Consider the following 27845-nt stretch of genomic DNA (forward strand, 5'->3'; position numbering starts at 1 on the left):
AGGAACTAAACCTCAGCTCAGCCTTCAATGAATCTAGTCTTAGCTGCCTCTGAACTTTTGGATACTTAGGTAATTTTGTGTCTCTCAGTATCCTAATGGCACACGACAGCTCTGAAGAGTAGAAATCTTTATAAGCTGTGGAGACTCTGCAATGCTAATTGCCCCAGCCATGGAAGACTGTATATCATATTGATAATCAAGAGACCTCAACACTCCAGCAAATCAGAAGAATTTGAAAAAGTAATCTACCACCTAATCAAACATGGAATGAATCTTGGACTTTTCAGTGTTAGAAAGATCACAATACCAGCAGAGATGTGCCTATTAAGAGACCATCAGATGTGCCTGACTAGCCACCAGTGGCAGCAGGCTGCTTCTGCAGCTCCTGCTCACATAGAATGTGGTGGGCTGGCACACTGGGGCCACAGGGCTCAGGAGGCCAGAGGTTCTCAGGACCCAGCTGGACATGAGAACACACAAGCATGGGGTGGAGTTCAATGTGACAGTGCCAGGTGGACCACCAGCCAGCCCACTGCTTGCTCTGAGGAGAGAAGAGAGTGCAGGACCATGGAAGAAAGTAAGAACGAGACCATGAATTGAGCTTATGTCCTCTTTGGCAATTGGTCCAGGCTGACTACTGGAAGAGAACCCTTAAGGCCTTTCAAGAGTTCTATGACCACCTGGAACAGAAGCCCAGGGACTACCACTCCTCCTATCACAAGCTCAAGTCCAAGTTTAACTAATAGAAGCCAAAGCCTTCTGGGAAAAGCTAGACAGATGGGACAGCCACAAAGACTACAAGAAGGGAAAAGCACACACAAACACTAAGTGCCTGATCATTGGAGCTGACCCTTGTGGCCTCCGCACAGCCTTCGATTTAGCCTTGCTGGGAACCGAGGTGGTCATTATTGAGAAACAAGATTCCTTCTCCCACAACAATGTCTTACATCTCTGGCTGTTCACCGTCCATGATCTGCAAGGTCTGGGCACCAAGAATCTCAAGGGCAAGTTCTTTGATGGAGCCATCAACCATATCAGTATCCAGCAACTCCAACAAATACTTTTGAAAGTAGCACTGATCCTAGGCATTGAAATCCATATTAGTGTGGAATTTCAAGGACTGTACAACCTCCTGAAGACCAAGAGAATGAATGGATAGGATGGTGGGCACTAGTACACCCCAAAACCCATCTTGTATCAGAGTATGAAGGATTTCATCAGAAAGACTTTTGTGGCAATCAGGCCATCACTATCATGGCAAATTTTATGAACTGAAATATAACCACAGAAGCCAAAGTAGAAGAGATCAGTGATGTTGCTTTTATATTCAACCAAAAGTTTTTCCAGGAACTGAGGGAAGCCACAGGTATCAATTTCGAGAACTTCATCTATTACAAAGATGACACATATTATTTCATAATGAAAGCCAAAAAGCAGAGTTTACTCAACACGGGGTATAATACTGCATGACTACATGGACAAGAGCTCTTGCTTTCCCAGGAGAACATGGATCAGGAGGCTCTGCTCAGCTAAGACTGAAAGGCAGCATACATCTCCACCCAGAAGCAGATGCCATCTCTTTATTTTTTGCTGTCAGCCACTACAGTCAGCCTGACATGGCCATGTTCAACTTCACTTGCATATATGCCTCAAAGAATACTTCCTTGGTGCAGGAGCAGAATGGACAACAGTTACTAGTGGCTTTAGTGGGGAACATCCTCTTCAAGTCTTTCTGGCTAATGGGGACAGAATAACCCAGGACTTTCTAGCTGCTATGGACTCTGCCTGGATGGTACAAAGCTGGTCCTTATGAACAAGCCCCTTGGAAGTACTGACTGAGAGGGAGAGGATTTATATGTTACTGCCTCAGGCCACCACTGAGAATGCGAGTAAAAACCTCAGCTAATACAACATCAACCCTGCCACCAGATATCTCAATATCAATGTCACCTTCCTCCAGTCAAGCCAGCTGAACCATTTATAATATTGGAGAAATGAAGGACATTCATCTGGAAATGGAGAACCCAGTGAATTCCCCAACTACCCAAAATTTGACTTGCAATGATTCCAAGCTCATTCAAGCAAACTCATGGCTTGGTGCTAGAGGCAGAGAGATGGCTTATGCAGGGGTTCGTGTGACAGACCTCACCATGTCTTGGAAAAGTAGCCTGGTTCTTTGTACAATTATCTTCAGATACTGCCCCAATCTAATAGACTTTGACTCTTTGGATGAGCAGAACTGGGAGAAGAACAACCAGCTGACCTTTCATATTGCTGAGAAAGAGCTAGGTATTTCCCAATGATGACAGGCAAAGAAATGGCCTCCATAGGGGAACCTGAGAAGCCGTCTTCAGTGATGTACCTGACTCAGGTCTACCAGATTTTTAAGGATTTGCTCCTCTCCAGTGAGGCCTTAGACCTGGATGCTAAGAAGAAGGCCATCTATCCTGACAGCCAGCACCAAATCCCCCATCACCTTCCTCAACAAACTGGGCCAAACCATCTCTCAGAAGCATTCTCACAAGGATCAAAAGAAAAGGACTTGGACAGGAGGAATTCCCCCTGGGCTGCTGAGGTGAATGACCCCTGCTGGTGAGCACACTCACCGACAGGAGGATGGGTGCTACCACTGGGAACCTGAATAAAGTGAAATGCATGGCAACCCAGCTGCTGGCCAGATTTGAAGAGAACATGCACCCACTATTCCCTGGCTTTCAGAGAAAGAGCTCCATCAAGGTGGTGTTCCGGCAGAACTTGGTGGGCAGCGACATGTGCTACTTCTGCCAGAAGCAGGTCTGTGTGATGGAAAGACTGAGTGTCCAGGAGTCACTGATCCAGGGGTCAGTGCACCAGAGCTGCTTCAAGTGCGATAACTGTGCCACCACTCGCAACTCTAGGCCTATGCCTATGACATTGAGGGTTTTAAGTTCTACTGTAAACCTCACTACTGTTACCAACTCTCCGGCTATGAACAGAGGAAGAAACCGGCAATGCCCTTCTTTCTGGAAAGGAGGCCAGAGGACCCCTGCAGGATGGCCCCACTTTGGATAGACATGGACAGTCAATGCAGCCTCCAGCTCAGTCAAGAGAACTCCAGGTAGACTCACTTCCTTGTTTGGTGGGGTGGCATGCAACTCTTGGCCTCTGTGACAAGGCCAAGGCAATGAGCCAATGGTAGAATTCCATCTCTACAGGGACCACATCTAGGACTGAACACTTTATTTCTAGTAACTACTGGAATAGAGAAGACACCACTCAGATCCTCCTAGCCCAGGTGAGGCAGATCAGACTCCACAAATATCAGTTCAAGGAACCCATATCCTCTACTGGCCCACATCCCCAGCCCTGAGAAGACAAGTTTTTGTACTAACCACAAACCAGAATTCAAGAGCCCACATCTAATTTTCAAAGGCTTCAGACTTCAACATAGCCTAAAGTTCACTTATAAAGACCAGCACAATATTCAGACCCATGTAAGTATTTCAGGTATGTCAGATAAATAAAATACAGCACACGTATTTAAAAAGATGGTAGAGATGGATCCAGTACTGTGCAGGATTTTCATATAACAAAGCACACCAGGAAGTTACCAAGAAGTCACCTAGGAACACACACTCCCCAGAAGCCAGTAGAGAAAAAGCATTTTGAGATTCAGACAAATCACTTATCAGAGTGTCTGTTGTTCATTCCCAGAGATTTTTGGCATGGAGAAATTGTGATCGGCCTCAAGATTCATAGCTGGATGCTGCTTGGATGCCCACGCACATGTATTACCCAGCTGTTGGAATTCTGTGAACCCCAGGCAGCTACTACCTCATATAAAGGAAGGGTGACTGCAGCTCTCATTCCAGAAACTATTTTTTTGTCAGCTAACAATGAATTTGCAATGAGCTGTAACACAATTTGTAGCAGATAATGGGATAATGACAACACTCCTACCAGATCCCCTACCATTTTACCATGAGGTACCAGGACAAGACTAGAGAAGACAGAAAAGCAACCTAAACATGTTAACCTAATAATAGTTAGAAATTCATATAATTGAGCCACTACATTTATTCTGAAATATTTTAATCATACTTGCTAATGCAGGAGTAAACACCTCTTAGAATTTAAAACGGTCGTACTTTACAAAACAGTATTCAAAGAATGTCAGAGGACTACAATGTAAACTATAATTCATGCAGTGCAGCAGTGCTCCAAAATGTATTCATCAAATAAGATGAATGTGCCAAGATGATGAGGGAGATTGTTGATGTAGGAGGAGTGGGGTGGGGTGGGGTACGGATATGGGAACCTCATATTTTTTAATGTAACATTTTTTGTGATCTATGTATCTTCAAAACAAAAACAATAAAACAATTTTTTTTTTAAAAGCAAATATCAAAGGGGAGGCATGAAAACAGTATTCTTGATTCTTTGAGAAAAACCACCATTAAATCTTGACCTCACACCTAGGGTATAATTCAGATGGCAAGAGCATGAGATATGAACTAGAAGGACTAAGATGTAGCATTTGAATGGAAAGTCCAGTAGTCACACCTAAATAGTCTGTCACTTATTGTCTATAAAGACTTCATGAAAGGAGCTACCTGGTAGTACAATCCATAATTGCAACATATAATTCAGAGCAGTCAAACTTCATGTCTGTTCTCAAAATTGCCCTAGGCCAAAGGAAGTGGCCTTGACCAAGTATATGCCTCCTTCTTAGAAGCAGCCACCATGAATTGGTTGATATGGAATATGAAGGCCCAGCCCTTCTCTCTAATATGGGTCTAGAAAGGACCATCCCAGTTCCACAATCCCAATAGCATTGACTGAGTTCTTTGTCTAGATTACTCTGCAGTTGATCTTCTGCCAAATACTGGTCTTTTCACCCACTGCGCTTATAAGATATGTATCTCTTACAGCAGTAGCCAATTAACTTCCTGCTCACAACCCTTCCCTCCCACAATCTATTCCCAGGTTTCTGACCTGGGACAACCTATTCTGGGATTCCCAAATCCATCCTGAAGGGAAAGTGATTAAGTGGTCAAGTGGGCAGGTGGAAGCTTTTTCCACTGAGTATTTTGGGATCTAATTTATAGAGCACAGACACTTACAGCCTAACTGAGCAGTCCCAGAAGGACACCAAGAGGATGCAGCACTGCTTCCAAGTGGAGGCCAGAGGCAGGACTGTGTTCTAGGGTCTACTTAGAGACCTGCCCAAAGCACTCAAAATGCAATTATCCTCCAAAATGCAATTTTCCAAGTTTCTGAAGGGGGTTTTGACAAGGAACTGGACACAGAGGACCAGGAGAAAGGTCCCGCTGCAATAATCTCTCTGTGTCATACAGCTGCACTACACATGCATGGAGAAAAGCTGAGCAATGGAGTCCAACAGCATCATGTGTCCTCTGGGGTTTCCCTAAGAACCTGCAGACCCTTACCAGAGGAATATTAATGGGCAGAGGTTTGAGCTGATGCTGAGAGTCTGACTCACATATCATAGAATGAATTCATGCAGTCAGGTTATAAATGGAGCCTTGGCCTATATTTGGGGAGATAAAACAATATGCACTTTTTCTAGTTATTATACCCAACCCTTTGAGGTGAGGATTACTATGGGAGAGAGTGTATCAAGTAGAAGGTACTGGAATTGTCCTATACCTTAAAAACAGTAAATCAAGAACAATACCACATCCCCCAGGGAACTGCAGAGCTTGGTATTAACAAATATGGAAAAGCTGCCAGAGCTGGAGTTTCCTTTCACCTGCCTATTTTGTACCAACTAAGTAGGTTAGAGTCAGATGGGGCTTGTGATAACCTGTCCTAATTCCCCCCCAACCCCTTGGGTAGTGATTCTACTCATTGCTGCAATTCCAGATGTGTTATTGCAACTGCAAATCCACAGAGCTTGGTGTGCCACAACTGGGCTAGCTAGTACTTTCACTAGAAAACCAGTCACTAAAAGCAGTCAGAAGTTATTTGCCTTTAGTTGGCATAGACAACAGAACACCCTCATGATCTAAATCATGGTAATGCCAACCTTCCTACTCTATTGCAGTATAATCTACAAGAAGCTTGTTCATCTTTAGCCCCCACAGACCACCACACTGATCTGACATAATGATCATGTAAAGTTATTGACCTGCTGAACAGTAAGGAGAATTCACTTCAGAAACCTTAGTAATATGTGTGAATATCAAAGATGGGGAGATACCCACTAACCCCAAAACAAGTTCAATCCTGCCATTTCAGTGGCCTGGCAATCCTGATGATGGATCATAGAACTGGAAGCAATTACTCATATCCTCCTTCAAGGAAGGCTGCAGTGCCCCAGATTCTGGGAATGATACCAACAAAGAACCTCCTCAGGTATTATCTGGAACCATGACACTGAACCTGAGCAAGAAGGATGCAGCTAGTGATTTATTTTATTTTACTTGTCTTTATTTTTTTAATGTTACATTCAAAAAAATATGAGGTCCCCATATACCTTCCATCCCCCTCACCCCACTCCTCCCCCCATAACAACCTCCTCCATCATCATGAGACATTCATTGCACTTGGTGAATACATCTCTGAGCACTGCTGCACCTCATGGTCAATGGTCTACACCATAGCCCACACTCTCCCATGGTCCACCCAGTGGGCCATGGGAGGACAACAATGTCCAGTAACTGTCCCCGCAGCACCACCCAGGACAACTCCAACCCCCGAAAATGCCCCCACATCACATCTCTTCCTTCCACTCCCTACCCCCAGCAGCCACCATGGCCACTTTCTCCACACCAATGCCACATTTTCTTTGATTACTAATCGCAATAGTTCATGAATAGAATATCAGTAAGTCCACTCTAATCCATACTCTGTTCCTCCATTCCATGGATCTTAGAATGGTTGTGTCCACTCCACATCTATATCAAGAGGGGGCTTAGATTCCACATGGATGCTGGATGCAATTCTCCGGCTTTCAGTTGTAGGAACTTTATAATATGGTGTTTAAAGTTCAAACCTCCCCTAGGGCACCTTGTACCAGTTTGCCTACACTTTATTGAAAATGTGTCAATGGACTACCTAGTTTCAGGTTACACAAACTGCTTTTTGCTGTGACCAGTGAGATGTAAGAAGGTGCTTCAGTAAAGTTTTGCCTCAGCTACTGTAAGACCAAAATTATCAACAATTATTCATGATCCAGAAACAAAGCACAGCCCACACAACAGATAAGCTTTGCAGGCTACACCTGAACATCATTATCCTGGGGCAAAAATAGTGCTCCTAAGGTCACTGAATCCCTTCTATAGGGGACAGGACAGGCAATGGGATTTGGTCTTACCTAAGCTCAGTCATTCATTCCATCTAGGACCTAGATTTCTATAAGCAGGACCCAGCTTCATGTGATCCAGCAGTATAAACTACATATGCTATAGAGAACATATGGAAACATCCATATCACCTTTATCTTAGGGTCACGGACTCATGAGTGATGAGACCTGGGTCAAGTTAGATAGGAAAAGATCTATACACACATGGAAACTCCTACCATTTCCCGCCAGGCTCCACAGTGGCCCACACTCCTCAGAGACCATAATACTGAGGGCTCTCCAAAGGACAAAGGTTGGGCAAAACCCCAAAACCTGTTCAGAGATGCTGCTCCATCTTAAACTTATCAACACAATGATCAAGGAACTAGCTGAAGGCCAAAGCCCAGGCCCTCAGAGATGGGACCTCAGAGGTCCTGAAGTTCAGTGGAGGGCACCAGAGACACAGGACTAATTGTTACTCCTGGCCCCTGGGGTGGTGGTACAGGCAGGATCCCTTTCGCCCAGTCACCCAGCATCTCCTCACTAACCTTCTCGTGGGGCCCATCTGTAGGATCCCAGGACCACAAGTCCCCACCTCCAACCCTACCTCATTGCCACAATTCTAGACAAGGCCCTGGTGTGGCCTAATAGTTCCCTGGTAGCAGGTTAGATTAGTATGTTGGGCAGCAGCTGAGCTAAGAACCTATGACCTTAGGTCAAAGTTCTGCAAAAGCAAGCAGAATGATTTGATTATCACGTGACTCCCTCATTGTTCTTATTCCTCTCATTCTTGACTTGAACAGAAGGGCCCACATGAAAAATCCCAATTGATGGCAGGCAATAAACAGGAAACCTCTATTTAATAATGACAGTGAAAACTAGATCCAGTCTCTGAGTTTAGCAAATTTACAAATCAGTGACATTTGTAAGATCTTTCACCTGTAATAGCTGAAAAGAAAGAACTCAAGAATCCCACATCCTACCTAGCATTCCCCAGGAGACAAGTTTGCAGGTACTTACCTAATCCTACAGAGTTGTGGTGATGCTCAACTGGCCCAATGAACCTAAAGTGTCTTATACATACTGGCAGTTATTGGATCTTAAATGCATTAAAGGTAAAAAACAAAGTCAGAGAGAACAATGTCAGCATAAAGAGTTAAGGTGAAACTTCTGCTCCATGTCTTTCAACAGGATCCTTGGTTGCCCAGAGGAGGAGGTATGCCTTTATCCATCTTGAGCACTGGCCTCCCCCTCTCATGGACAATCATATTTAATAGTACAAAAATGCATCAGGAAGTTAGTTCAGGGGGCATCTGGATGCAACGTTCCTGAATTCAGTCTTATGTTCCATCTGGGTGAACTTTCAAGCAGCTGCTCCTAAGACAGCACATCTTATGATCCTGCTGAATAAAGTTACATGTAACCCAGGTGATGACCCTACAGCCAGGATTGAGAACTGATTCATTTTCTGCCGGGAGAGGGTCCCCTAAAATTCATTCTAAAACAGTAATTATGAAGGAGGGGATCAGGACACACAGATCAAAGAAGGCTGTCACATGAACCAACACTAAGATGCTGGAGTATAACTCATAAAGACATTTATCAGCAGAATGACCACATGACTGAGCAGATCAAAAAGCCAGAGGGAGATCCAAGAGCCAGAGAGCAGTGAGCCTTGGGGGAAAGAGGAAGACAGGTCAGGGTGTCCAGTACCCTATTAAATAATGCTCAGGCAGTCAACAACCAGGAGACTTGTCCAAGGGTAAATTGGAGATAAACTCTCTTCTAAGGCATCTTTAAGGTATAAAACCTCACCTGGATCATCCCAAAAAACTCTGAGATAGGAAGGATCCCTCTTGACTCTTCGGGAAACAGAGTCCTAGGCAGACAAGTACTAGAATATGACTGAGGTCACCTCCACAGGGGCTGGGACAAGGAGAACATACCCCACACACATTCCCAGGGGCAAAGTCAGAGCAAATAGTTTTGGAAGCATTGCTTTGATGAGCCAACACACAGGGTCTAGTCCAACCAAAGAGATTCAGGCTAGACAATGCCAGGAAATGCACAAAGGAGAGGGGTTTCCAGCCCATCTCACTCTTCCATCTGAATCCTGTGAGCTGAAGAAGGTGGAAGTCAGAAGACAGAATTAAATTTTTCCCTCCATAAAAACAGCACAAGGTGCCCATATTCAAGTGAAAAAGTTCTTAGAAGCTCAAAGAATGAAGAGAGTAGTCTCCAAAACCTAAATGGTAATAAGATAAAAATATATCATATTCTCCCTACACACTAAGGAATAATGTATAGTGCATACCCTTTGAAATGCAGTGACTAACAGATCTTAATATTCATGCAGAATTGGAAACTTGAAGCCTCAGTACCATTCCATTCCAATATGGGAATAAGATTATAGATTTCTTCTACAGTATGTTTCTTGGAAAAACTCATAGCATTGAAGGTAGATCAAGTTCTAAATAACAAAGCAACATACTCATCTTCTATTCCTGGATGAAAAAGAATGATGTTTGGAAATACATAGTAAAACCAACCTAGAAGTGAATGAAAGGAAGTTAATCTCCCATTATTAGAGTTCACAGGTGTTTGATTCAGGCAGATATAACTGAGAGGCAGAGGTGGGGTCAAGGCTGAATGTGATATGGGGTTCTGTAAAGGATGTCTTCCCAGGAGAGGGGAAAGTGTCACTATCATAAGTGATAGATGTTGGAGAACTCAGCTATGGAATTGTGACATCTTTGCTGTAGTCTCAGAATAACCATGACAAAAGAACAGAACTTGCCAGAAAGAGATCACCTAAAAAGCAGGCATTCTTAAAGTGACACTTAGATGTTACCCCCAATGGCAATTTACATAGAAGCTAATTTTTCCATTCAGAGTAACCTCAAGGACAGCCCTGTGCAAGGGAGACACTTCTGTGAACTCTACAATTGATGGTGTCCTGAAAATGCTGTAGCAAGGCTGCATTTCACAAAAATTGCCCCAAATGAAACTTCACTTTTCAACATAGATTAATCTGTGTTGACCCTTGGGAAAGATAAGGCACGTACACAGACTTGGGATGAAATTACCCCCTGTGGGCCTGATAGGGTTCAAAGGTGTTTTATAGCCAGCTGAGCTCATTTGAATATCTCCAAAAACTGTATTTGTCTACCTCCTGTCCTTCAAACTAATTGCACTCTTACTCAGATACCAGCCACCAACAACTACAGATCTACTTTGCAGCAGACACTAGAAACTACCCATGTCCCACTCAACAGAAGAGATGGTCCTCAGCAGCTTTTAGCAAACTATTACACATTTTGGTGCCATTAGAGTGGGGTGCTATGATTCCAAATACCAAAAATTCTAAAAAGGCTTTTAAATTGGTTAAGGGTTAGATTTTGGAATATTTGTGTTTGTAAGAAAGGAAACAGCCACAGCTTTTAAAAAGCACCCATGTCCTGGCCATGCCTTCATGGCAACCACAGAGCATCTCCAAGCTTTCTTACTGAGTAGGTCACACAATGATACAAAAGCCTGGATATCTGCAGACCCACAGTCAACTCCTCCAAGCAAACATCTAGAGACATCTACTTCACCCATTAGCTGCAGCAATCTATGTCTTCTGGGCAGAGAATGAGATGGATGTATAACTCCTGTGAGCAAGCTCCAGGAAGCTTGAGGGGAATATTCCAGGACACAAAGCAAAGCAAGCACCAACCTTGGCAAGGACAATGAGGAACATTTCTGGCCTTGTCTATACAAAGAAACTTCTTGATTAGAGCAGTCTACATAGGCTTATTCCAATATCTTAATGTTCAAGTGAAGGCCATCAGGCCTATTTTACAAAATGCCAGTTGACTTGCTCAGTCCACAGACAGTGTATGTTTCTCACTAGAACCAATGACCCAGCTGTTCTACCACCACCAGTCCCCTTTCCTCATCAAGTCCATTCTTCTCAGGACCATAAATTCTAAATATTAGATAAATTTAAATACATTCCTCACTGAAATAGCAACATGATCTCTTCCAAGGGAAACTGCCCCTCATCTCTTGTTTGCCCTGAATCAAATCCCTGTACCAATCATCCAAGAGCTAGACTTCACTAATGATAGGTAAATATATGAAGATCTCTAATATATTAAGACCAAGTAATCTATCTACCTCTTAAACCTCATTGTACCATCCACACTTCTATTAATGCAGGCAGAGATAGCTTCCAACTCAGAGTTGTATCCAGAACAACTGATGTGGCCATTGCCATACATGTACTAAGACAGAAGATTTTAAAATATTACAGCTGAGTAATATTCCAACTTTGGCAATAATGAATAATGCCACTATGAAATAGATGCTATCGGCAAAGCAGACAACCCTAGGAAGTCAGCACCCTATCAGGGGACCTTACCTTGGAATATATGATAACCTATCTCCCACAGTGTATCAGAGTTACTCATTAATAATTTTCCTATCTATGGTTCTTCTATCCCATTTATTTGAACCTATAATTAGCACTATACCCTTTAAATCAGGGGTTCTTAACAAGGGGTTCATGAGCTTGAATTGAAATTTAAAAAAAAAACATTCCTGTGGGGACATGTTGGTGTGGGTGTGATATATTTATTAAATAATGCACAGTATAGTGTGGATTTAATAAGGGGTCCATGGAACAAAAAAAGTTAAGAACCCCTGCTTTATTTTTTTAACTTTTTTTTAAATACTTATTTCTCTCCCCTTCCCCTTCCCCCCTTGTCTGCTCTCTGTGTCCATTCGCTGTGTGTTCTTCTGTGTCCCCTTGCATTCTCAGCAGCACTGGGAATCTGCGTCACTTTTTGTTGCGTCACCTTGCTGTGTCAGCTCTCCATGCGTGTAGTGCCACTCCTGGGCAGGCTGTGCCTTTTTCACATAGGGTGGCTCAATGCAGGGCACACTCCTTGCATGTGGGGCTCCCCTACATGGGCAACACCCCTGCGTGGCACAGCACTCCTTGCATGTAGCAGCACTGCATATGGGCCAGCTCATCACATGGGTCAGGAGGCCCTGGACCTCCCATGTGGTAGGCAGATGCTCTATCCATTGAGCCACATCTCCCTCCCAAAAACTCCTGCTTTACATATATGTCCTAGAGACTTAAATCCTCTCACTGTTCAGTTGCCAGGTGAGTCCTGAATCGCAGCAGAATTGCAGCCAACATCTACTCTCCAGTTCATCAGACAGCACCCAGGACAACAAAAAGACAATGGACAATGCCCAACTCCCAACCCAAGAAGTAGAGTATCTTCAACTGCAAGCAAGACAGTTCCATCCATCTGCCCCATGGTATCTAAGCCCCCTCTCAGTAGGAAGCAGAGCAAGCATTACCATCCCCAAATCCTTAAGATAAAGGAATGAACAAACATAAGGGGAGAATGCAACTATGAACTAAAGTAGACTTAATATTCTAGTAATGGAAAAACTTGTAACATTGATATAAAGACAGTGGTCACCAGAGGCCCTGAAGGGAGGAAAAGGGAAAAATAGGTATTACATGGGGCATTTGAGACATTAGAATCATTCTGCATGATATTATGATGATGGATGCCAGCCATTATGCATTTTTTTAAAACCTATAAAACTGTGTTATGAAAAGTATAAAACAATATAAACTATAAACCATGGTTAGTAACAATGCTTCAATATGTGTTCATCAACTGTAAGGCAAATGTGCCATACTAATGAAGGATGTTGTTAATGGGGGGAAACATGGGAAGGGGAGGAAGTCGGGTATATGGGAATCCCCTATATTTTTATATATAACATGTATATAATCCAAAGCTCCATCAAAAATTAAAAAATATTAAAGTATTCCAGATCTGAAGCCCGTCTCTCATCTGGATTTGCAATACTCTGTATGAATCAAGATAACCTGAATTACCAGTACATGAGGTATTAGAGCAGACACCTATTGGGATTTCAGAATAAAACATATTTTGTGATTAAACTGCCTGCTGATTTCCAGAGACTGGTATTTGGAAATAATTCAGATTATACACAAGGGCCTTTTTTCTTGAATTCCATCACTGGACAACTTCTCCAGAATTCAGGTGTTTAGAATTTGTGATGTATCTACTTCTTGAGGATACCTCAAGATTATCTAAAGCTAGTTTTTATCTTGGGGCAGTAATAGTTCAGGGATATCCTCTTATGACAACTACAAAGAAGTCTACAGCATTGTCCTGGCTGAGTGAATGAAACAAATATTGGCAGTGTCAGACATAAGGACACAAGTACATTCAGACCCCTGAGTCATAAGAAGCCTACACTGGGACATATACCATGAGGACATTTGACTTTGGGCAACAAGCTTCATGATTAGAATTAACTGGCAAAAATTATTTCAGAGTGATAGAGGGGATGATAAAGTTAAAAAAATCCCACAGACCCTAGTTGCTAAACTGGGGAACTCTCCAAGAAGGGAGAGAGCTTGCTTCTGCATGGCATGGCCCAATCTATTCTCCCACCCTTCAGAGATCATGGGAAACTTCAATACACAAGTATCAAGCATTCTAGTCCTTCCAGGTCAAGTGAGAGAACTTCTACAAGAACTTTAGGATGTTCCTTGAAGCAACCTAGCTCAGTGATTCTCAACCAGGAGAGACTTTACCTCTTATAGAGAATATGGCGTGTCTAAAGACAGGTATGTTGTAAAGAGGGGTGCTACTGGCATATAGTAGGAAGAGGCTATGGAAGCTGCTCAACATCCTATAGTATACAGGACAGCCCTCCACATGAGGAAATGCCTGTAATTAACATTTATAGTCCCATGTCAGGTAATAGACAATAGATTTATCACAGTTGTTATTCAGGACATAGTGTCTTTACTAAAATGATGACACCACCTTTGGTGTTTGTTGTGCAGCTACAGATCTGGAGAATACATTCTTTTCAATCTCACAATAAAGATGATCAGCAGTAGTTTTATTTTTCATGGGAAGGCTAGCAGTATACATTTACACAGTCTTGTCCTAGGTTATATTAATTCTCCTAATCTATGCCACAATTTAATCTGCACAAATCTTGATTATATTAACATTACTTTATTGGCATTATATTATTTGGAACCGATGAACAAGAAGTTGCAAGTACTCTGGAAAATGTATGCCAGAGTGTGGGAGATACACCTAAAGAAATTTGGTGACCTACCACATTGGTGATACTTTTAGGTGTCTATGGTATCTTGGGATAACACTGTCAACTTCCAAAATGAAAGAACAATGTCACATCTTTTGTCTTCTAAGTTAAAAATTACATCTTTTATCTTAACAGTACATCTTCAAAATTGGTAGACCTCTCGATTTTTAGAGACAGTATACATCACACTTGGGAATACAGATCCAAACCATTTCAGTGAGATCAAAAGGGTGCCAATTTCAAGTAGAACCAGAATGAACAGGAGGGCACTGCAACTGGTCTAGCTGTAATACCTGCTGCCCTGCCAGTCAAGGCATAACCTAGCAGATCTTACAGTATTAAGACACATCTATGGTAGGAAAGGATGCCATGTGAGGTCTCTGTGAACCTCAGTAGGAGAAGTAAACTTCAGACCTCTGAGATTCCAGAGCAAGTCCATAAATTCAGCAGTAAAGACTTAGAAATTGCAAGTCAGCTCTAGGCATGCTACTGGGTCTTAGTAGAGACTGAGCTCCTGACCATGAAATATCAAGTAACTATGTATTTGAACTGCCCATTATCAGTTGGATGCTGTAAGATATGTTTAAGGAAAGGGTTAAGTTTAATTTTCACATAACGGTGAAGCCAGAGCTGGCTCTGCAGTTGGAGGAGGGAGAGAAAGGGGTTCTGGTGGCTTTGGTGCCAAGAATTTGAAAAGTGACGCCAAAGCGAGGACAGGGCCAAAGTGAGGATGACTTATGGTAAGAAGCGAGGGCAGGGCCAATAGTGAAAGAAGCTCCAAACTTAAAAAGCAGCGCCAGGAGTGAAAGAATGGAGGAGCAATTACTGAGAGAAGGAACTGCATAAGTTGATTAGATCTCTCGGATAGGTTGTAACCCCTGAAGTACCCAATCAACGGGGAACTGGGGAGGGAACTGCGGAGGGAATTACGTGTTAAGTTTAGGATATAAATGTCAGTGTTTCTTGCTGTTTGGTGCTCTGGCCTTTTTATCCAGGTCGTGTGTCCATTCTTGCAAGAGCAGTAATAAAATTCTTTTTTCTCCTCCACAATCAGGTGAGCATTTCTTCTCTTTTACAGATGCAGCATTCTTTCTAACATACATAAAGGCATAAGGTCAAGCAGGCAAAAAACAATTTTATGATTGACACAGCATATTTGCAATGACTCCCAAGCAAATCTAAGGCCATGTTTAATTTATAATAGATGTCTCAGAGACCCATGGTCCCAATGTCTGTTGCACCTATATAACTTTCTCAACATATGCATATGTTTGGCCTCATGGGGAGGTCCCTATGACAAGTTGACAAAGTAGGGAAAATTAAAACAGTGGTTCATAGATGGGATTGGCTTAATATGCTGGAGAAAATTGAAAATGGATTGCTGCAACACTATGTCTCCTTAGGAGGTACCCTAAAAATGTTAAAGAAAATCCTCCCAGTATACAGAAGTTCAATCGGTGTGGAGGTCCCGACCCGCAGGACACTAACGAGGGTACGAGCACCTGCCAGGGAGGAATGGTGGGACAAGAGACACAAAGAATGACAGCAAGACAGGTTTCTGATCAAGCTGCAAAATTTTATTGAGGGGACAAAGCGTATATACTCTTGGGAAGGGGAGGGGCGGTGGATAGGGAGAGGTGGTGGTTAGGGATTGGCTGTCGCTGTTGCTGGGGTGGAAGGCAGACTTGAGTTTCACGCCTTGCGCCTGCGCATTGCTGTATTAGCCTGGGCAGTGGCGGGAAACAGAGAACAAAGAAGCAGGGAGGAAGAACAAGGAAGTGACAGAGCAGACTTGTGAATTTCGCCATGTTGCGGAGGGCTGTGAATAGACTTCACAGCAGGTGGCTTCCTACAAATCAGTATGTTTGATCTTAAGTTATCTTAGATTGCTTCTCATTTCATATAAGAGTATTCAGAATCATGTGCATTGACAAATGGATTAGTTAGCTGGTCCAAGTCCTGAAAGAAACAAGACCAGAAATTTGGAGGAAAGAAGGTCTGAGGAACAGGCATAGGGGTGGTATCTCATTATACATCAGCTGAAAGCAGTCAGCCTGAAATACTAGAATGACCTCTTAATTATTCAACTAAAGCACCAGCTTGAGGATAAACTGCAGAGATGGGTTGTTGTGGTAGACAGAGAAATGCACTGGTCAGATCCCCACCTCAAGGTAGGTCATGCAGTTTGATAGGGAATACAGCCTCCAGCTAACTATAGCTCCTCCAGGGGAAGCCCACATCCAGGAACTGAATGGTAAGGAGTAGAAATCCCAGCCATTTCCCCGTGATGTATAAGGCTAGTGAAATACACTTGCTCTGGAGTTCCCCATAAATTGGCTGAAGCTTTGCCAGTCTTAAATCCCAGTCTGACTACTGCAGAGTCTTGCTTCCTTCCCCTTCCTTTCACAGGTTTTAATCCCTCAAAAAACATTTTATACCTCAGACTGTCTGAATCTGTTACCAAAGAACCCAACCTGCAACAAGCACTGTGCATTCAAGTTGCAGTATATTTTAAACCAGCAGCTGCTATAATTATGCTGTGTCCCCAATAGATAGACTATGGGTCTGGGAACCAAGGAATGGAAGCAAATTTGTTCATTCTTATCCTGACTCCTATTGACCCAACAGGGAAATTTCACTTTCCATTGCCACAAATTTAAGTACAGCAGATCTAGAGATCATGTCATGATTCTAGATGTTGTTACCAGATGACTTAAAGGATATTTCATTTAGGGCTCCTTCTGCCAGTCGACTAGCAAGATATGCTGCTACATGAAAAACGGGGGGGGGGAAGACTATGCCTGAAACTCCAATTCACTGGAGCACTCCTCACTGCTGCCCTGTTCTCTCAGCATTTACTTCCAGAGAATCTAACCTCACAGCCACCATGAAGCATTAGTAGACTCAACATGATCCTTACATACCAACAATTTCCTCACCTCAAGTGCCTGCTTCTCATTTTCCCTGAATGCTTTCTCTGATACCACAAGAACTTGATCAGTTACAAAAAACTGCAAACAGAAAATGAATAAGAGTTAATGCCTACCCACCTATGCAACTAATGCAGGACTGTCACTGACTAACTGCCCCAGCTACCCCAACACTTGGTGGAAAGAGTCTCAGGTATGTTCTACACAGTACTGTATATCTGAGGACCCCCGGAGGACTGAGCCCCAGTTGCTCAGGACAATAAATTTACTTAACAATTTTTATTGTTTGTCTCCCTTTCATGTCCCACTTTTGGCCTCACTATTTCACCCATGCTTTCTAGGGTCATCTCCTAGATGAACTACCTGCACCCTTATCCTTGTCTCACTTTGGGCTCTCAGAAAGCAGACCTTGAGAAGTCCGAAAGAAGTTTGTTTGCAGTGAATATATTGACTTCAAAATCCAGTGATGTGTGGATGTTTGTCCAGTGTTTCATTGGATACAGTTGTATTGATACTCAAAATTTCAGTTGTCTACATTTACTCGTTTACCATTTAAGAATGTTTGGAGTTTATCCTTAAATGTTTACAGCATTACACTAAATATACTGAGGTGGGGGGCGGGGAGCATAAGAACTACACAGCTATTGTGAGATGAATTATCCCCACTCCCTAACTCTCCACATAGAACATTTAAAGATGACAGGACAAGGAAAATAAAATGCTTGCAAGAATAAGTGACTTGTTCTTTAAGCCTAACTGGACAAAATTAAATGCTAACAAACACCAGTCAGTATATGGCCTTTAAAACAGGCAAGTTAAACATGCCAAAACCTGACATCTTAGGTATGTTCAATATTTCTCATCATTGCAGATGTGAGATGTTTGCCATTTGATGCTAAACAACACAATTTCTTATTCAGATGGGTCCCTAAAAGCCTGTGAGAGCAGTGCATGGGCAGTGATATCAGGGACCTCATCTAAACTTTGAAGGCTGAATGTGTTAGGCAGAATGTGACAGCATTCATAGAAATCAAGTATGACCTACCTCACTGGATAGATACCCAGAAGAGAACTAAAATACACCCAAGTGTGATGGTTAGGCTAATGTGTCAACTCTACCAGGTAATTGTGCCCAGTTGTTTGGTCAAGCAAGCACTGGGCTAATGTTAATACAAAGACATGTATGGGTTTTAGTCATCAGTTTAGATGGCTGATTACATCTATGATCAACCAGGGAGAGTACCATGAGCAATGAGTGATGTTTTATCCAATCAGTTGAATGTCTTACAAGGAGAAGTGATTTCACGATTCAGAGGGAATTTCCAAGCTTGTCCTTGGAAAGCCAATGTCTCCTAGAAACTCATCAAGGACCTTCACTGGACTTTCATCAAAGCCCCTGGTTTGCAGCCTGCCTGTGGAAACTAGACTTATGCATCCCCACAGTCACTTGAGAGAATCTTATAGAATCTCATACTGTAGATATCTCCTGTTGATTCTGTTCCCTAGAGAACCCCGACTAATACAGCTTGGTACCAGGAGTGGTTCTCGAGGAATAGAATCTTAAACATTGGATATCAGAGGTAGTTCTGGGAGTTTTGCAATTAGTTTTCTACTTTAATTGGACTCAAGGATACTAATGACTCCCTTTCCAACAATGAAGAGGCCACTAACAGTCCATGGCATGAGTTTGCAGTCGAGATATGCAAAATATCATCACTGGATTTCCCTACTTCCATGCTTAATAAGAGGAAAGGATCTAAATGAGAGTGTTTTCAACAACTTAACAGAGTTTTGTGGAGTCAAAAGTTACAATGATGTTGGCTGGGTCCTCCTAGATACTCTAGATACAGTTACAGAAGGAAGCTAAATTTGAGCTAAAGCCTTCAAATTTGCAACTTAAATGTCACATGAATGATGTGAAAGCTTCTATGTGGGCTCTGAAAGAAAATCTTGTTTTGTGCAGCCACAGGTTTGAGATATCTGAGAACCAGACTCAGATTCTCATTGTACAAGTAGCACAGTTACAAAGAAAACTAAATTCTCAACCCCACAGGGTACCTGCAGTTAAAGTGAAGGCATTAATTAGAAAGAAGTGGAACCCAGAGGATTGGGAAGGAGATATATGGGATGATGATAATATTGGCAGGGACATTGGAACCTTAAATTCTGCTTAGATTTTACCAGATAAAACTATAATGTTCTACATTGTGGAGACCACATTTTGTCAGCCTTGTATTACCCAGCCTCCAGCCTACCCCAGGGAGTCTGGACCACCTTCCAGCCCTGCAGTGGGTTCCACCCAAACTAAAGCCTGCACTGCCCAGTCTCTGGCCTGCCCTGAGGAATCTGACTGAAGAGATTAATCCTATCTTACCAAAAGAAAATGCAAAGGAATGCCCTGAGGTCAGTAGCTTGCAAGGCATTTCTAATCCTTCTCCATACCCAACATCACCACCCATCTTCTCTTCAAGACCTGTTAGAAGAATAAAATCACAACAAGCCCCCAAAGGTGAAATGCAAAATTTGACCAATGAGGAAGTATGCTATACTCTGAAAGAACTGCATAAATTTTCCAATTTACATAGACAGAAATCAGGGGAATATGTGTGAGAATGGATACTAAGGGTATGGAATAATGGTGGAAAGAATATAAAGTTGGATCATACTGAACTTATTGATATGGGCCCACTAAGCAGAAATTTTGGATTCAACACTAGGTTGAGGGGTTAGAAAGGGCTCTAACAGTTTGTTTGGGTGGCTGACTGAAACATAGACCAAAAGATGGCCTTGCATGTCTGAGGTTGAGATGCCCAATTTGCCCTGGTATACAGTAGAAGAGGGAATTCAAAGGCTTAGAGAAATTGGAATGCTAGAATGGATTTACCATTTAAGACCTACACACCCATCCCAGTACTGTCCATAGGACACATCTTTAACCAGGACTGTGAGGAATAAATTTGTAAGACTAACTCAATCTTCCCTGAAGAGCTCTGTTGTTGCTATTCTCTGCAGTCCAGATATTATTGTAGGGTGGGTTGTAATGGAATTAGAATCCTTAAACATTAGGAGATGATCAGTTCTAGTCCAGTAAAAGTCTCAACAGTTAATCACCAAAGACAAGGTGGACATGGCTACCACAATGAAAGGCAGATTCAAAGCAGCTCAAAATAGTCTGAGTCACATAGAGTTATGACATTGGCTAATAGATCATGTGGTACCAAGAAGTGAAATATTTGGGCAGTCTACTAAATTTCTTCTGGATCTGTATAAGCAGAAGATTTCTAGGTCAAGTGAACAAAACCTTAACTCAAATTACAGACTCAGAGAATCATGACCCCTTAATCAATTCCCAGACTTGAGACAGTTTACAGACCCAGATCCCCTTGAATGAGTAGGCCAGATACCCTTGGGAAAGGATCCTGTTAAACTGCCAAAAATTTATACTGTTAACCTTCCTCTCACATTCCTCCAAGGAGACCCATGGCCTTTTACCAGAGTAACTGTGCATTGGGGAAAAGGAAATGATCATACATTTTGGGAATTATTAGACACTGGCTCAGAAGTGACATTAATTCCAGGAGACCCAAAAGTGATTGTGGTCCACAGAATAGGGGCTAATGGAGGTGAGGTGATTGATGGAGTTTTAGTGCAGGTTTGTTTCACAGTGGGTTCAGTGGGTCCCTGGACCCATTCTCTGGTTATTTCCCCAGTTTCAGAATGCATAATTAGAATAGACATGTTCAGCAATTGGCAGAATCCCCACATTGGATCCCTGACTTATGGAGGGAGGGCTATAATGGTAGGAAAGGCCAAGTAGAAGATACTAGAACTGCCTCTGCCTAGCAAAATAGTAAATCAAAAGCAATATCAAATTCTTGGAGGGACTTCAGAGATTAGTGCCCCCATCAAGGATTTGAAGGATACAAGGATGGTGATTCCCACTACATCTGCACTCAACTCTATCTGGCCAGTCCAGAAAACAGATGGATCTTGGAGGAGGACAGTGGATTATCGTAAACTTAACCAGGTGGTGACTCAATTGCAGCAGCTGTCCCAAATATATCATTGCTTGAGCAAATCAATACATCCCCTGGTACCTGGTATGCAGCTGTTGATCTGGCAAATGCTTTTTTCTCAATTGCCATTAGTAAGAACCACCAGGAAACAGTGTGCTTTTACTGGCAAGGCCAGCAGTATACCTTCACTGTCTTACCTCAGGGGTATAGCAACTCTCCAGCCCTATGTAATAAAATTGTCTGCAGGGACTTTGATTGTCTCTCCCTCCCACAAGACATCACACTGGTCCATTCTATTGATAATATCATGTTGATAGGACCTAGTGAGCAAGAAGTAGCAAAGACTCTAGACTTATTGGTAAGGTATTTGCATGAGAAGATGGAAGATAAATCCAACAAAATTACAGGGGAGTCCACCTCAGTGACATTTCTAGGTATCCAGTGGTGTGGGGCATATCAAGATATCCCTTCTAAAGTGCAGGATAAGCTGTTACATCTGGCCCCTCCTATGACCAAAAAAGAAACACAATGCTTAGATGGTCTCTATAGATTTTGGAGATAACACATTTCACATTTGAGTGTGCTACTCCAGCCCATTTACCAAGTGACCAGAAAAGCTGCTAGTTTTGATTGCGGACCAGAACAAGAGGTGGCTCTGTGACAGGTATAGGCTGCTGTGCAAGCTGCACTACCACTTGGGTCACATGATCCAGCAGATCCAATGGTGCTAGAAATTTCAGTGGCAAATAGAGATGCTGTCTGGAGCCTTTGGCAGGCTCCTATAGGAGAATCACAACAAAGACCCTTAGGATTTTGGAGCAAAGCCCTGTCATCCTGTGCACATAACTACTCTCCTTTTGAGAAACAGATTTTGGCCTGCTACTGGGCCATAGTAGAGACTGAACACTTAACCATGGGCCATCCAGTTGCCATGAGACCTGAGTTGCCTATCATGAGCTGGGTATTGTCTGACCCACCAAACCATAAATTTGGGCATGCACAGCATCACTTCATCATAAAGTGGAAGTGATATATACAAAACAGGGCTTGAGTGAGTCCTGAAGGTGCAAGTAAGTTACATGAGGAAGTAGTCCAAATGTCCATGGCCACTACCCCCACCATTTTACCTTCTTTTTTCTAGCCCACAAATTTGGCCTCTCAGGGAGTCCCTTACAATAACTTGACTGAGGAAGAGAAAAATCAGGCCTGGTTTACAGATGGTTCTATGTAATATGCAGATAACACTTGAAAGCGGACAGCTGCAGCACTGCATTCCTTTTCAGGGGCATCCCTGAAGGACAGTGGTGAGGGCAAATCCTCCCAGTGAGCAAAACTTCGAGCAGTGCACCTGGTTGTTCATTTGCTTGGAAGAAGAAAGGCCAGAGGTGTATTTGTACACTGATTCATGGGCTTTTGCCAATGGTTTGGCTGGATGGTCAGGGAATTGGAAGGAACTTGATTGGAAAATTGGTGACAAAGAGGTCTGAGGAAGTGGTATGTGGGTAGCCCTTTCTGAGTGGGCAAAAAACATGAAAATATTTGTATCCTACATGAATGCTCACTAGAGGGTGACTTCTACAGAGGGAGATTTTAATAATCAAGTGAATAAGATGACCTCCTATGTGGCTAATACTCAGCCTCTTTCCCCAGCCACTCCTGTCATTGCCCAATGGGATTATAAACAAAGTAGACTTGGAGGTAGGGATGAAGGTTATGCATGGGCTCAGCAACGTGGACTTCCCCTCACCAAGGCTGACTTGACTACAACCAATGCTGAGTGCCCAATCTGCCAGCAGCAGAGACCCACATTCAGACCCTAATATGGCACCATTCCCCGAGGGGATCAGCCTGCCACCTGGTGGCAGGTTAATTACATTAGACCACTTCTACCATGGAAGGGAAAGTGATTTGTTTTAAGTGGAATAGACACATACTCTGGATACGGGTTTGCATTTCCTGCATGCAGTGCTTCTTCTAAAACTACCATCTGTGGACTTACTGAATGTCTTATCTACCACCACGGTGTTCCACACAGCATTGCTTCTGATCAAGGAATCCATTTCACAGCAAATCATGTATGGGAATGGGCACATGCTCATGGAATTCACTGGTCTTACCATGTTTCCCATCATCCTAATGCAGCTAGATTGACAGAACAGTGGAATGGCCTTCTGAGGTCTCAATTACAGTGCCGACCAGGAGACAATAACTTGCAGGGCTGAGGTAATGTTCTCCATGAGACTGTGCATACTCTAAATCAGCATCCACTCTATGGTACTGTTTCTCCCATAGCCAGAATTCATGGGTCCAGGAAACAAGAGGTGGAAATGGGAGTGGCACCACTCACTATTACCCCTAGTGACCCACTAGGAAAATTTTTGCTTCCTGTCCCTGCAAACCTTAAGCTCAGCTGGTCTACAGATCTTAATTTCAAAAGGAGGAGTGCTGACACCAGGGACAACAACAATGATTCCATTGAACTGGAAGTTAAGACTGCCACCAGCCACTTTGGGCTCCTAGTACCTCTGAATCAACAGGCAAAGAAGGAAATCATTGTGCTAGCTGGGGTGATTGATCCTGACTATCAAAGAGAAATAGACTGCTTCCACATAATGAGGGTAAAGAAGAATTTGCCTGGAATACAGGAGATCCTCTAGGGCATCTCCTAGTACTGCCATGCCCTGTGATTAAAGTCAAATGAAAATTGCAACAACCCAATAAAAGCAGGACTAACAATGGGCCAGAGTCTTCAGGAATGAAAGGCAAAGAACTACGACTAGCTAAAGTGCTTGCTGAGGTAACAGGAACATGGAACGGGTAGTGGAAGAAGGCAGTGATAAATATGAACTTTGGCCATGTGACCAGTCACAGAAAGAACAATAATAGTCATGAATCTTTCTTCTTTGTTTTATTAGTATGACTGTATGTGTACATAAAATGAATTTTTCTTCCCAACCTTTTCCCTTATCATATGACTAGTTGTATTAATTTCATGTCATAATATTTAAGGATGTAAGTTTAAGAGTGAATATTACCCAAGGACTTGCACTATTCTGGAGGGAATTAATGTGTTTCTGGTTGTATGCAGGAGAGTTGAACATTGTTAGGCAGAAATATATATATATGTATGTCTGTTGTTTTCACTTAGAGTCTAAGTATGATCTAAGATAATGTGTATGGTTTCTGAGTTGACAAGGGGTGAACTGTGATGGTTAGGTTAATGTGTCAACTCGACAAGGTAATTGTGCCCAGTTGTTTGGTCAAGCAAGCACTGGGCTAATGTTAATACAAGAACATATATGGGTTTTAGTCATCAGTTATTTAGATGGCTGATTACATCTACAATCAACCAGGGAGAGTACCATGAGCAATGAGTGACACTTTATCCAATCAGTTGAATACCTTAAAAGGGGAGGTGATTTCAGCATTCAGAGAGAATTTCCAAGCTTGTCTTTGGACAACCAGCCTCTCCTGGAAACTCATCAAGGATCTTCAATGAACTTTCATCAGAACCCCTGGTTTGCAGCCTGCCTGTGGAACCTGGACTTGTACATCCCCATGGTCAATTGAGAGAATCTTATAGAATCTCCTACTATTTACAGCTATCTCCTGTTGATTCTGACTGATACACCAGGTAAGGAGGTCTGGTGCCTGCAGTGAATCTCCCTCCCAAGGACTGCTAGGAGGACTGCTGGGAGGCCCACATGGCTCCTTCTCCCCTTCACATCTATCAGGGTTTGGTGCCTCCTTACCCCATGTACAGGATGGCCCCTATGGCTGTTTCTAGAGAGGGGAGCCCTGCCTGACAATCTCCATGTGGGTCAATTCTGATGCCCCAGTTTTCCCTAAAGCCACAACAAATGGTGCCTGAAGTGATTACAGACTCACAGGGGGGCCTGGATCTAGAGACAGCTCTGATCTGAGCAGATCTACTGTCTGGTCATCTCTTTGAGCTCAACAGACCCCTAAGCCTTCAACCTTCCCTTGACTACATCCCCAAAGCTTCAGGGTCTCAGCTTCACTCTCTAATCATGTTTTCAAATTCATTATCTCTGTGCTTAATGCCTGCACTCTACTGTGTTGCAAGAAATGGCTCTGGTAGCAACTGATGGTCATTGGACGGACAGAGACCTCACTGAGAGGGCAATACAGACTCAAGCTTCCTGGGACTGAGCCTTGCCTTTCCTCAAGTCCTTCCTATGTCTCCATGAGTCTGAATCAATAGACGCCCCTTTCAGAGCTTGAATCTCAGAAAATGAATCTGCAGTTGCCCAAGAAGTGCATGAACCAGAGAGACAGAATCGACATCCAAAAGAAAAACTTCCATGTGCTCAGATTGAAGAAAAACCTAGGTGGAGCGTGAAAGGGGGAGAAAGCTAATATTCTTAGAGCTAAATAAGATGGCAGTAGCTGCCGATCAACAGTTATCAAACATCTGTAAATACTGTTTGAACTCTTTTTCTGTTTGTCCTTGTAAATCCTCTTTAGTGAGTCAAGACAACTTATTCTATCCTTACCTCTGCTGATATGTATAGGGTATCCTTGGGCTGTAAAGGAGAAACAAATATCAGTTTCAAGATGTCTGCTATTCTTGGAAATAATCTAACTCTCTGGTCTTCAGATTTCTAATAATGACTGGCCTGTGGAATCTTGACCTGGATTTCTAGAGACAAACTCATGTTCCAAGTTTTAGTGTTAATGGAAATACCCTTCTGGGAAAAGGCAGTTGAAGAGTAATTTGGACAATGAGCTTCAGAAGAAATTTAAGATCAACAGTAGTGGGCCATCAGTATAGTTAGCAATGTTGTATATAAATAGCTTCAATAAAAGTTTTAGACTTTTTATTCAAATTACTATAGGGAATTGCTGGATACTTACATATTCATTAAAGTCAGAATTTTATAGTTTATCCTTATACCTTAAATCCTCAAAAATAAGAATTCAAAACAAATTAAAATGTAACTTCTGCCTTGTGAACTACTGCTTTTTTAATTTACGGAAAAGACTGTCATTTCTCAGTTTCATGTCCCTGATTACTGTGTAACAATTCTCCACTTTCGCCTTTGCCAAGTTAGATTTTTATATTGTGGTTCCTAAATGAAGCTTCTGATTTTATACTAACTTTTAAAAAAACACATTTCTTATTTAGAGGCAGGATTGTGGTGCCAGAAGCCACATGAATGTAAAATCACATCATGTTCACCAACAGTAGAATCTTGTGAAGAGTGTTTACCTGCTCTGTGTGCAACCTACCACTTGGAAGGCAAAGAAGCCTTTGAGTGCGGGGCCTATGCTTACCGGGGTTGAAAGTCCTAGAAGCAGAGGATTCCCAGGCCCTCCTGGGCATAGCACATCTTCCCCAGACATGGGATCACATCTCACTGTGTGTGGACTTGGTAAGGGACAATGGGGATATGGTGTTCACACAGGATAGTTTCCTCTGAAGGAAAACAGGGAAAAAGCAAAGGTGGTCAGGCAGAGGAAAGACACCCCCCCACACTGAAGTCCTCAAATACTTTTACAAGACCCCAGAGCCAGTGCAATTCCTTTTTATTATTTTTTATAATAAATTTTTAAAGATACATAAATCACAAAAAATGTTACATTAAAAAATACAAGAGTTCACTGCATTTGGGGAAAAAAATTCTGGAGCACTGCTGCACCACATGGATTATATTTACATCGTAGTTTACATTCTTCCCCCCAATACATTCAGTGGGTTATGGAAGGATATACAGTGTCCAGCATCTGTTCCTGCGATATCATTTAGTACAACTCCACGTCCCACAAATGCCCCCATATCTCATCTCTACTTCCTTCTCCCTGCCCTCAGCAACTACCTTGGCCACTTTCTTAGGTTCAATTTCTTTTAGCAACACCTGGAGGTCTTGGGGCACCACAGCCAACCACAGCCAACCTGGAGATTAGAAGTCCGATGTGGGAAAATGGCTTGAATTTGAATGTGGGAACCTGGCTTGAAGTTGAAACATTTCCATAATGCAGATAAGAAGAGTGGGCTTGGGGCGCGCCGGCCCTGCGGGGCCGGGAGCCCCCCTGCCTCCCCGAGGCCCCCTCCGCCTGGCCCCGGCCCGCTCCCGGAACCCGCAGCTGCTGGCAACAAAGGGCCCCTCGCGCCCGGGGCCGGGGGAGCGAGAGCGGCCGAGCCGGGAGCCGGGAGCCGGGAGCCGGGAGCCGGGAGCCGGGAGCCGGGAGCCGGGAGCCGGGAGCCGGGAGCCGGGAGCCGGGAGCCGGGAGCCGGGAGCCGGGAGCCGGGAGCCGGGAGCCGGGAGCCGGGAGCCGGGAGCCGGGAGCCGGGCCGCTGTGGCGGGCGAGAGCGGCTGCGGAGCCGCCTGGCCTCCGGCGATCTGCGGGGCCCAGGCGGCCCCAGGCCCCGAGCTCGGGCTGCCCGGCGGGAGCAGCGGCGTGTTGCCTTCTGATTGAAACTT

General features: G+C 43.3%; 1 pseudogene; it reads left to right on the top strand.

Moving 5' to 3' along the window:
• The first annotated feature begins 567 nt into the window (after positions 1 to 567).
• LOC101422290 (F-actin-monooxygenase MICAL3 pseudogene) lies at positions 568 to 27836 on the top strand (annotated as a pseudogene).
• Positions 27837 to 27845: the final 9 nt, after the last annotated feature.

This window comes from Dasypus novemcinctus, chromosome 1 (assembly GCF_030445035.2).
Source record: "Dasypus novemcinctus isolate mDasNov1 chromosome 1, mDasNov1.1.hap2, whole genome shotgun sequence".
Lineage (NCBI taxonomy): Eukaryota > Metazoa > Chordata > Mammalia > Cingulata > Dasypodidae > Dasypus > Dasypus novemcinctus.